The sequence below is a fragment of the Amblyraja radiata genome, unplaced genomic scaffold (genome assembly GCF_010909765.2).
Source record: "Amblyraja radiata isolate CabotCenter1 unplaced genomic scaffold, sAmbRad1.1.pri scaffold_792_ctg1, whole genome shotgun sequence".
NCBI lineage: Eukaryota > Metazoa > Chordata > Chondrichthyes > Rajiformes > Rajidae > Amblyraja > Amblyraja radiata.
Genome location: NW_022630801.1, coordinates 14,728 through 26,685, shown reverse-complemented (window position 1 = coordinate 26,685; position 11,958 = coordinate 14,728). Strand labels below are relative to the sequence as shown.

The following is an 11,958-nucleotide window of genomic DNA, read 5'->3' as shown; positions in this document are numbered from 1 at the left end:
CCGCATATTCTGTTTTCCCTTGGTTGCCAGAATATCTTGTCTTCCTGTCTCTCTCTTTCCCCCTCCCTCTGTCTCTCTCTCTCACTCTCTCTATCTCTCTCTCTCTATCTCACTTTCTCTCTGTCTTCTCCTCTCTCTGTCTCCCTCCTCTCTCTCTGTCCCTCGCTCTGTCTCTCTCTCTCTCTCGCTCTCTCTGTCTCTCACTGTCTCTGTCTGTCTGTCTCTCTCTCTCCGTCTCTCCCACTCTCTCTCTCTCACTCTCTCCCTGTCTGTCTCTCTCTCACATACTCATAGATACATAGACAATAGGTGCAGGAGTAGAGGCCATTCGGCCCTTCGAGCCTGCACCGCCATTCAATATGATCATGGCTGATCATCCAACTCAGTATCCCGTACCTGCCTTCTCTCCATACCCCCTGATCCCCTTAGCCACAAGGGCCACATCTAACTCCCTCTTAAATAGAGCCAATGAACTGGCCTCAACTACCCTCTGTGGCAGAGAGTTCCACAGATTCACCACTCTCTGTGTGAAAAATGTTTTTCTCATCTCGGTCTTAAAGGATTTACCCTCTATCCTTAAGCTGTGACCCCTTGTCCTGGACTTCCCTGTCTCTCTCTGTCACTCCCTCTCTCTCTTTCTCTCTGCCTCATTCTCTCCCTCTCTCTGTCACCCCCCCCTCCCTCTCTGTCTCTCTCTCCCTCAGTCTCTCCCTCTCTCGCTTCCTCTCTCTCTCTCTCTGTATCTCTCTATGTCTCTCTCTCCGTTTCTCTCTGCCTCTCTATCTGTCTCTCACTCTCTCTGTCATTCTCTCTCCCATCTCTGTCTGTCTCTCACCCCCTCTCTCTGTGACTATATATGTCTCCCCCCCTCTCTCCCTCTGTGTCTCTCTCTCTCTCGCTGTCACTCCCTCTGTTTCTCACCGTTTCTCTCTCTCTGTCTCCCTCTCCGTTTCTCTCTGTCTGTTTCTCTGTCTTTCTTTCTCTCTCTCTGCATCTCTCCCTATTTCTCGCTATCCCTCTCTATCTCTCTGTTTTTCTCTGCCACTGTCCCTCTCACTGACACTCTCTTTCTCCCTCTCTCTCTTTCACCCTCTCTCTCTCTTTCTCTCTCACTCTCTCTGTCTGCCTTAGTCTCTGTCACTCTCTGTCTCTCACTGGCTCTGTCTCTCTCTCCCTCAGTCTCTCCCTCTCACTCCCCGTCTCTCTCTCTTGCTGACTCTCTCTCTTCTCTCTCCATTTCTCTGCTTCTCTAACTGTCTCTCATTCTTTCTCTCTCTCTCTGTCTCTCTCTTGGTCTCCCTCTCTCTCTGTGTGTCTCTCTCTCTCTCTCTCCCTCTGTCTCTTGCAGTCTCTCTCTCTCTGTCTGTCTCCCCCCCTCTGTCTCTCCCTCTCTACATCTCAGTCTTTCTCTTTGTCTCTATCTCTCTCTCCATCTCTCTGTCTGTCTCTGTCCCACTGTCTCTCTCTCTCTCTGTCTGTCTGTTACGCTGTATCTCTCTTTGTATCGGTCTCTCTCTCCCTTTCTCTCTCTCTCTCTTTCTCTCTCTCTCTGTCTCTATCTCTCTCTGTCTCTCTCTCTCTCCCTCCCCCCTCTCTCACTCTCTCTCTCTCTGTATTGAGTCTGTATTGAGAAGTTGGGAGGTCACGTTGCTGTTGTACAAGACGTTGGTGAGGTTGCATTTAGAGTATTGCATTCAGTTCTGTGCACCGTGTTACAGGAAAGATGTCGTTGAGCTTGGAAAGGGCGCAGAGAAGATTTACAAGGATGTTGCCGGGACTCGAGGGGCCTGAGCAACAGGGAGAGGTTGGGGCAAAGGGCTGGGACTCTATTCCCTGGAGCACAGGAGGATGAGGGGTGATCTTATAGAGGTGTACAAAATCACCAGAGGAATAGATCGGGTAGACACACAGAGTCTCTTGCCCCGAGTAGGGGAATTGAGGACCTGAGGACATGTGTTCAAGGTGAGTGAGGCGGGGGTGGGAAAAATTGAATAAGAATCTGAGGGGCAACTTTTCCACACAGTGGGTGGTGGGTATATGGAACAAGCTGCGGAGGAGGTAGTTGAGGCTGGGACTATCGCAACACTTGGACAGGTACATGGCTAGGACAAGTTTGGAGGGATATGGGCTGCTGGCAGGTGGTTCTTGTATAGATGGGGCATGTTGGTCAGGGTGGGACTAGTGTAGATGGGGCATGTTGGTCGGTGTGGGACTAGTGTAGATGGGGCATGTTGGTCGGGTGGGACTATTGTAGCTGGGGCATGTTGGTCGGGGTGGGACTAGTGTAGATGGGGCATGTTGGTCGGGGTGGGACTAGTGTAGATGGGGCATGTTGGTCGGGTGGGACTAGTGTAGATGGGGCATGTTGGTCGGGGTGGGACTAGTGTAGATGGGGCATGTTGGTCGGGGTGGGACTAGTGTAGATGGGGCATGTTGGTCGGTGTGGGACTGGTGTAGATGGGGCATGTTGGTCAGGTGGGACTAGTGTAGATGGGCATGTTGGTCGGGGTGGGACTAGTGTAGATGGGGCATGTTGGTCGGGGTGGGACTAGTGTAGATGGGGCATGTTGGTTGGGGTGGGACTAGTGTAGATGGGGCATTTTGGCCGGTGTGGGCAGGTTGGGGTGAAGGGCTTGTCTCTTTCTCTCTCATTCTGTTTGTCCGTCTCTCTCTCTCTCTCTCTCCCCCCACAATGAAGTCACACCAGCTTCTAATTTTCAGCCGGTTTCCTTTACTGTGTCTCTCTCTCTGTGTCTCTCTCTCTCTTTCTCTCTCTCAATCTCTCCCTCTATCTCTCCCTCTCTATATCAATATATCACCCTCTCTCTCTGTCTGTCTGTCTTTCTCTCTTCATGTGTGTCTCTCTCTCTCTCTCTCTCTCTCTCTCTCTCTCTCTCTCTCTGTCTGTTTCTCTCTCTCTCTCTCTCTCACTCTCTCTCTCTCTCTCACTCTGTATCATAGAAACATAGAAACATAGAAATTAGGTGCAGGAGTAGGCCATTCGGCCCTTCGAGCCTGCACCGCCATTCAATATGATCATGGCTGATCATCCAACTCAGTATCCCGTACCTGCCTTCTCTCCATACCCTCTGATCCCCTTAGCCACAAGGGCCACATCTAACTCCCTCTTAAATATAGCCAATGAACTGGCCTCGACTACCCTCTGTGGCAGGGAGTTCCAGAGATTCACCACTCTCTGTGTGAAAAAAGTTATTCTCATCTCGGTTTTAAAAGATTTCCCCCTTATCCTTGAGCTGTGACCCCTTGTCCTGGACTTCCCCAACATCGGGAGCAATCTTCCTGCATCTAGCCTGTCCAACCCCTTAAGAATTTTGTAAGTTTCTATAAGATCCCCTCTCAATCTCCTAAATTCTAGAGAGTATAAACCAAGTCTATCCAGTCTTTCTTCATAAGACAGTCCTGACATCCCAGGAATCAGTCTGGTGAACCTTCTCTGCACTCCCTCTATGGCAATAATGTCCTTCCTCAGATTTGTAGACCAAAACTGTACGCAATACTCCAGGTGTGGTCTCACCAAGACCCTGTACAACTGCAGTAGAACCTCCCTGCTCCTATACTCAAATCCTTTTGCTGTGAAAGCTAACATACCATTCGCTTTCTTCACTGCCTGCTGCACCTGCATGCCCACTTTCAATGACTGGTGTACCATGACACCCAGGTCTCGCAGCATCTCCCCTTTTCCTAGTCGGTCACCATTTAGATAATAGTCTGCTTTCCTGTTTTTGCCACCAAAATGGATAACCTCACATTTATCCACATTATACTGCATCTGCCAAACATTTGCCCACTCACCCAGCCTATCCAAGTCACCTTGCAGTCTCCTAGCATCCTCCTCACAGCTAACACTGCCCCCCAGCTTAGTGTCATCCGCAAACTTGGAGATATTGCCTTCAATTCCCTCATCCAGATCATTAATATATATTGTAAATAGCTGGGGTCCCAGCACTGAGCCTTGCGGTACCCCACTAGTCACTGCCTGCCATTGTGAAAAGGACCCGTTTACTCCTACTCTTTGCTTCCTGTTTTCCAGCCAGTTCTCTTTCCACATCAATACTGAACCCCCAATTGTATTGTATTGTATTGTATATCTTTATTGTTATTTTCCTGAGTACTCGCATAGCCAGAGGAAACACAAAAACGTTACTCGAACCAGTGTCCATTCAGTGTGCAGTAAAAAATAAATAGAAATAAAAATACATATATCATGAACAAGTTTAACACTACTCTCAACTAAACATCAACAGGCGTTCCGATCGGCAGCGGCACGACAGTGGCTCTGTCCAGGCTGGTGGTTGGTGCGCGATACTTTGGCAGGGGGCAAAGTCCGTTTAACTGTCTTATAGCCTGCGGGAAGAAGCTGAGGAGCATCCTGCTGGTTTTGCAGCTAATGCTCCTGTACCTCTTCCCAGATGGCAGGATGGAGAATATGTGATGGGATGGGTGGTAGGGGTCTTTGATGATGGAGATGGCTCTGTTGATACATCTCTTCCTGTATATGTCAAGCAAGAAAGGGAGTGGAGCACCAATAATCCTGCTGGCGGTCTTCACAATCCTGTCAAGTTGGTGCCGTTCGTACGCTTTGCAGCACCCGAACCAGGAAGTGATGCCGTTGGTTAATGTGCTCTCGATTGTCCCCCTATAAAAAGTTCGTAGATGTGTAGTGGGGAGACCTGCTTTACATAGTCTTCGGAGAGGGTGTAGTCGCTGCTGGGCTCTCTTGACCAGTGCTGTGGTGTTGGTTGTGGACATCAGGTCATCTGACAGGTGGAGTCCTAGGAACTTCACACTGCTGACCCTTTCCACATCAGCTCCATCGATGTGCAGAGGTGTATGGTGTTGTTTTCCCGCCCTCCTGAAGTCAACCACCATCTCCTTAGTTTTTCCCACGTTGAGAATGAGGTTGTGGGATTTGCACCATCCTGTGAGCAGCTCCACCTCCATCCTGTACGCCGACTCATCATTGTCACTGATGAGACCCACCACTGTTGTGTCATCAGCGAACTTGTTGATGAAGTTGTTGTTGAGTCTAGCAGTACAGTCGTGTGTAAGCAGACTAAACAGCAGGGGGCTTAGGACACAGCCTTGTGGCGAGCCAGTGCTCACGGCTATGGTTTTTGATGTCCTACTGCCCACCCTGACTGTCTGCTGCCGTTGTGATAGAAAGTTCAGGATATGGGGAGAATGCCGTGTGCTTTAAGTTTGTAAAACTAATCTCTTATGTGGGACCTTGTCGAAAGCCTTCTGGAAGTCCAGATACACCACATCCACTGGTTCTCCCCTATCCACGCTACTAGTTACATCCTCGAAAAATTCTATAAGATTCGTCAGACATGATTTACCTTTTGTAAATCCATGCTGACTTTGTCCAATGATTTCACCACTTTCCAAATGTGCTGCTATCCCATCTTTAATAACTGACTCTAGCAGTTTCCCCACTACCGATGTTAGACTAACTGGTCTGTAATTCCCCGTTTTCTCTCTCCCTCCCTTCTTAAAAAGAGGGGTTATGTTTGCTACCCGCCAATCCTCAGGAACTACTCCAGAATCTAAAGAGTTTTGAAAGATTATTACTAATGCATCCACTATTTCTGGAGCTACTTCCTTAAGTACTCTGGGATGCAGCCTATCTCTCTCTATGTGTCTCTCCCCCTGTCTCTCTCTCCCTCTGTCTCTCCCTCTGTCTCTCTCTCCCTTCCCCTCTCCCCTTCACTGTCTCTCTCGGTCTCGCTCTCTCTCTCTCCCTCTCTGGGACAGAGGATTTAGGTGAACATAGACCCATTCCTGCCAACTGTGGGCCTAACTGCAGACAGATACATAACGTACTCAACACATAGGACAAGAAAGAGAAATAATCTGCAAATAGAAACGCCATTGGCCAGGACAGATATTTATAAGGACTTGTTCTTTGTAAGAACCGCAATGGAATGGAATAAACGAGACAACAATGTCGTCTAAATGTTTAAGAATGAACTGCAGATGCTGGAAAATCGAAGGTAGACACAAAATGCTGGAGTAACTCAGAGTGTGAGGCAGCATCTATGGAGCGAAGGTAATAGGTGACGATTCGGGTCGAGACCCTTCTTCAGACTCAAGAACCATTTCCTTCACTCCATAGATGCTGCCTCACACGCTGAGCTTCTCCAGCATTTTTGTCTAACAACAAGTCAAATCACCTTCACTGGACAATAGACAACAGGTGCAGGAGGAGGCCATTCGGCCCTTCGAGCCAGCACCGCCATTCAATGGCTGATCATCCCCAATCAGTACCCCGTTCCTGCCTTCTCCCCATATCCCCCGACTCCGCTATCTTTAAGAGCCCTATCAAGCTCTCCCTTGAAAAAACATCCAGAGAACCGGCCTCCACCGCCTTCTGAGGCAGAAAATCCCACAGACTCACAACTCTCTGGGTGGAAAAGTTTCTCCTCATCTCAGTCCTAAATGGCCACAGACTCACAACTCTCTGGGTGGAAAAGTTTCTCCTCATCTCAGTCCTAAATGGCCACAGACTCACAACTCTCTGGGTGGAAATGTTTCTCCTCATCTCCGTTCTAAATGGCCGATGCCTTATTCTTAAACTGTGGCCCCTGGTTCTGGACTCCCCCAACATCGGGAACATGTTTCCTGCCTCTAGCGTGTCCAAACCCTTAACAATCTTATATGTTTCAATACGATGCCCTCTCATCCTTCTAACCTCCAGAATGTACAAGCCCAGCCGCTCCATTCTCTCAGCATGACAGTCCCGCCATCCCGGGAATTAACCTGGTGAACCTACGCTGGGCTCCCTCAATAGTAAGAATGTCCTTCCTCAAATTAGGAGACCAAAACTGTACACAATACTCCAGGTGTGGTCTCACCAGGGCCCTGTACAACTGAAGAAGGACCTGTTTGCTCCTATACTCAACGCCTCTGGTTATGAAGGCCAACAGGCCAAAACTGCACACAATACTTCAGGTGTGGTCTCACCAGGGATGGAGGGAGGGAGAGAGAGGGGCAGATGGGTGGGAGAGGGAGAGACAGAGAGAGGGAGAGAGAGAGAGGGAGAGAGAGAGGGGAGAGAGAGAGGGGGAGGGAGCTAGGTGGAGAGAGGGAGAGAGAGAAAGTGTGTGAGAGAGGGAGAGGGAGCTAGGGAGAGAGAGGGGGAGAGAGAAAGGGAGAGAGAGAGAGGGGGTGAAAGAAGGGGAGAAAGAAGGGGAGGGAGAGGCAGAGGGGAGAGAGAGAGGGAAAGGGAGGGAGAGAGAGGGGGGGAGATGGAGAGAGGGGGAACCGCCTGCCAGTGCCTGTGCATGCTCCCCCTGCTGCATTAAAGGGAATGCATGCATCACTGGCTGCATTGCTGCCTCTCCCGTTGCTTCGCAGAGCTTTTATCCTCACCTGAGCTTCACAGCTGCATTCCCGCACAACTTCCGGTTGGGTGACGAACCTCTCGTCCACAGTCTGAAGAAGGGTTTCGGCCCGAAACGTCGCCTATTCCCTTCGCTCCATAGATGCTGCTGCACCCGCTGAGTTTCTCCAGCAATTTTGTGTACCTCTCCTCCACAAAGGCGCTTCCGGCGGGAGGGGGGCCGATTTAGAGCGGCGCACCGGCGCTGGGAAAGTGGGACGGCGGGTCTCAGGCGTCCGGGTGGAGGGCGAAACGCCGCGGTTTTGGTTCCGGGTTGGTTCTTTGGTGCATTGAGCAAAGATCCTATAGCGGAGCAAGATAGACCACGCCTCCGAAATCCAATGGACTGACGTGTAGTACGTGACGGAACGTCACGGCCGCCATTTCTTAATGCGACACGCGACTTCCGGTATGTAATCCACCCGCTGTGATCCAAAGCAAATGTTATAGAGCTCCTCTATAATCTTTGATCCAAAGCAAAGATCCTCGAGTATCTTGTAGCGGGAACAGCCCCCTCCTTTGCGTAGTTTCCCTTGCATTGTATTGTGCAGTTTCCCTTGTATTGCTTTAACACACACTGCACAAAATTACATTTAACGTATATATATTTAATATATTTATATGAATGTGTGTCTGTGTGTGAGAGGCAAGTTAGAGATAATAAAGTTTATTCTCATGTATCAGAAGCAACTTTGATTTAAATCATCACTAATAATTAATTTGTCTAGTAAGATGATGTACATAAACCATAAAGGCAATTATATATATAATTATATTTTGATAATAAATATAATATTTATTAATATTAAATATAATAAATAAACCATATTTATACACACATATATTCACACATACATACACATACATATGCACACATACAAATGCACATACATATTGATACATTTATATGCATACATATATAAACATATATATATATACACACATATACATGCATATATACACATACATGCATATATACACATCAATAGATTTACGATCAGCTCCTGTGGATTGGAGGATAGCTAATGCTATCCCACTTTTCAAGAAAGGAGCGTGAGAGAAAACGGGAAATTACAGACCAGTTAGCCCGACTTTGGTGGTGTGAAAGATGCTGGAGTCAATTATTAAAGATGCAATAATGGGGCATTTGGATAGCAGTAAAAGGATCTGTCCAAGTCAACATGGATTTATGAAAGGGAAATCATGTTTGACTAATCTTCTGGATTTTTTTGCCGCAAGGCTTGGTGTTGGGGCTGCAACTGTTTACCATATATATTAATGATTTGGAAAAGGAAATTAGGAGCAAAACTAATGCATACATACCTACATATGTACCCATGCGCTGCTGTGACCCGACCCCCGGAGATTCGGAGACTCCAACCGCAGGCCTGGCAGACAGTAATATCAGAGCCTGCGGGTCCCTGCTGGGAGACCGCTTTTCGGGTCTTCCGCAACGGCGACCTCTCCCGCACGAGTAGCGGGGTCGAGGATGACCTGGAGCGGGGCCTTACATCATCGCCCGGCGTGGCTTAAACGGCTGCGGCACTTTGCTAGCGCCCGCCGGGGGCTCCAACAACCTCTATGAGGTTCAAGTGACAAATAAATTGTATTGTGTATTATGTATATTTAAATTCATCTGGTAAGTTGGTCAAATAACATGGGCACCTTCTTGCTTTTTGTGATACATGGATTTTTTAAATGTGAATGTCTCATATCAACACATTTGTGGGTCAACAGTATTTTGTACAAACCCCCACATTTTCAAATAATTCTCAATTGAACTTCTTAAACAAGGAAAACTATTTTTATTTACATCATTTTGTGCACGACATATACAGGGTTGCAGTATTTAGAATATCAGATAATCAATAAAAGTGATCTCAAATTCTACACATTTCAAACAAAGGAAAAAATTTGCGACTTATACACAATCACTAGACTAAGTGGGACCCGTTGGGATAAGATTTACACAATTCACATTATTCTGTGCGCGAGTTATACAGGATTGCAGTGTTCTGCATTTCAGCTAACCAGTGAAAGTGATGTACAATTTAACGTATGTAACACAATGATAGCCCCACCCCTGCTTCACCAAAGAGCAAAATGTCCAACATAGATACAAAAATAAATAATTCGCCATTTGCATTAGTTTTGTGCAGTTAACAAATCACAATTCCACACAATGTACATAAGAGGGCAGTTATTTGACAAATACTCCGCAGTTCGGTGTAGATCATGTCCACTGTCGACATCTGAAATTACAGAAAAAATCTGCAGTCAATATGCATTAAATAACAGAGATGTACAAAGAAAATGCTTTGAGAAGATTTTTACAAGGATGTTGCCATGAGGACTCAACTATCTGAGCTCAATGAGAGTGACTAACTACAGTGAGAGATGAAACAGGCCAAATAAAGTTTTCAATGTGCCACAGAGGTAATAAATGTTTTCTTACCTTTCCTCCTTAATGGGGAACCTGAAGAAAGATAAGTCGTGTTGCCTACATTGCCGATTGTCGATTGTTTTTCGCAGGAGTGGTCCATCTTGAGCACATGGTATTGCGGGCAGGGTGTTCACATGGATAGAAAATTGGTTGGTAGACAGGAAGCAAGGAGTGAACGGGTCCTTTTCAGAATGGCAGGCAGTGTCGAGTGGAGTGCCGTAAGGTTTGGCATTGGGGCCACAACTGTTTACCATATATATAAATGATTTGGAAGAGTGAATTAGGAGCAACACTCGCAAGTTTGCGAATGACACAAAGCTGGGTGGCAGTGTGAACTGTGAAGAGGATGTTAGGAGGTTGCAGGGTGACCTGGACAGCTTGAGTGAGTGGGCAGATGCATGGCATGTGCAGTATACTATAGATAAATGTGAGGTTATCCACTTTGAAGGCAAAAACAAGGGGGCAGTTTATTATCTCAATAGAGTTAGGTTAGGTAAGGGGGATGTGCAGCGAGACCTGGGCGTCCTTGTACACCGGCCACTGAAAGTTGGCTTAGAGGTACAGCAGGCAGTAAAGAAAGCTATGGAATGTTGACCTTCATAACAAGAGGATTTCAGTATAGAGCGAAGAGGTTCTTCTGCAGCGTAGGTTCACGAGATTGATTCCTGGGTTGGTGGGACTGTATATGAGTAAAGATTGAAAAGACTAGGCTTGTATTCACTGGAGTTTAGAAGGAAGAGGGGGAATCTTATAGAAACATATTAAATTATTAAAGGACTGGCCAAGCTAGATGCAGGAAAAATGTTCCCAATGTTGGCTGAGTCCAGAACCAGGGGCCACAGTCTTAGAATAAAGGGCATGTAATTTAAGACTAAGGTGAGAAGAAACTTTTTCACCCAGAGAAATTTGTGAATTTATGGAATTCCCTGCAGAGGCCGAAGCGAAGATCCTATCTTTGGGCAGAAGCAAGATACTCCCACAGAGTATCCATTCCTGCCCATTAGGTTCCCATTGTGATGAAGAACACGCAGGCATGAAAAGTTGAAAAATGATTTATTACAGTTTAACATGTGAATCGCTTAAAATATAACAACATTTTAAATGTCAAAGATGAGAATAATTCTTTCTTGCTGTGCCTCTTGTTGCTGCTCACTGCGTCTTTATGTCTCTTTGTTGTTGAAAAAAAAAAGAGACAATTTAAATATAGAGAGATTCAGCGGTCAGACTTTAACCAATAAAATCTGATAATTTATCTCAGGTCATCATTCAATGAAGCACACTTTTATATAAGCACGCATATATACAAACACACAGACTCACACACACATCTATACACACACACACACACACACAGACTCACTCAAATGTTTAAAGCCTCCTTTAGAGGCTGCTGCTGTTGAAGCAAATACGTGCTTTAAATAACGTCCAACAATCACACTCACCATTGACAGAGTAGTCAGCTCTCTTGAATTATTCAGCGGTGTCTTCACTCGGTGCCTTCTGCAGTCAGCGCCATCTTGCCACGAACCGGAAATGATGCACTCAGCACCACATTGCCGCCTTATCCATCCGCATACTGTTGCGACGATTTTAAGAGCCAAGCCAATTAGTCCAACACTTTGCAAGCAGCCAACACATTTTCAGAAGAGTCTTTAAAAGCCAAGACAATTTGGCAAACACTTTGCAAGCATCAAACACATTTTCTGAAGAGTCTAAAAGCCAAGACAATTTGGCAAACACTTTGCAACCACATCAAGGGGGCTCGCCGTGGAGTAGACGTGCGTTCAGTGTTATTCGCCGCTCAGAGAGCCGTGACCCTCTCGCTTCCTCTGTCTTGCAGAGACTGCGTGAGGCACAACACTTCCCGGTTTTATAGCCCTCCCCCTGGGAGTCTGAGTGAGCTGGCCAAAAATGACAGCTGTAAGTGGCGGCGTTCACTCGGAAATCACGAAACAGAAAGACAAGAGCGGTCAAGATATTAGTCTTAGTAATATAGTTAAATAAATCGTCATTGGCACGATTTTGTATGGGTAACAATCAAAATTTTCAACTACGTAGATAAACAACCTGTGCGGACCAACTGGCCGGAGTTTTTACGGACATTTGCAATCTC

At 46.7% G+C, this 11,958-nt stretch overlaps 1 long non-coding RNA gene across 1 annotated transcript; it reads right to left on the bottom strand.

The window, feature by feature from the left end:
- Positions 1-10,881: 10,881 nt before the first annotated feature.
- Positions 10,882-11,405, bottom strand: LOC116970361. Its single transcript, XR_004411118.1, has 2 exons — positions 11,288-11,405; positions 10,882-11,013 (listed from the first exon to the last, which is right to left on the bottom strand). It is a non-coding gene; the product is annotated as an uncharacterized LOC116970361 (long non-coding RNA).
- Positions 11,406-11,958: the final 553 nt, after the last annotated feature.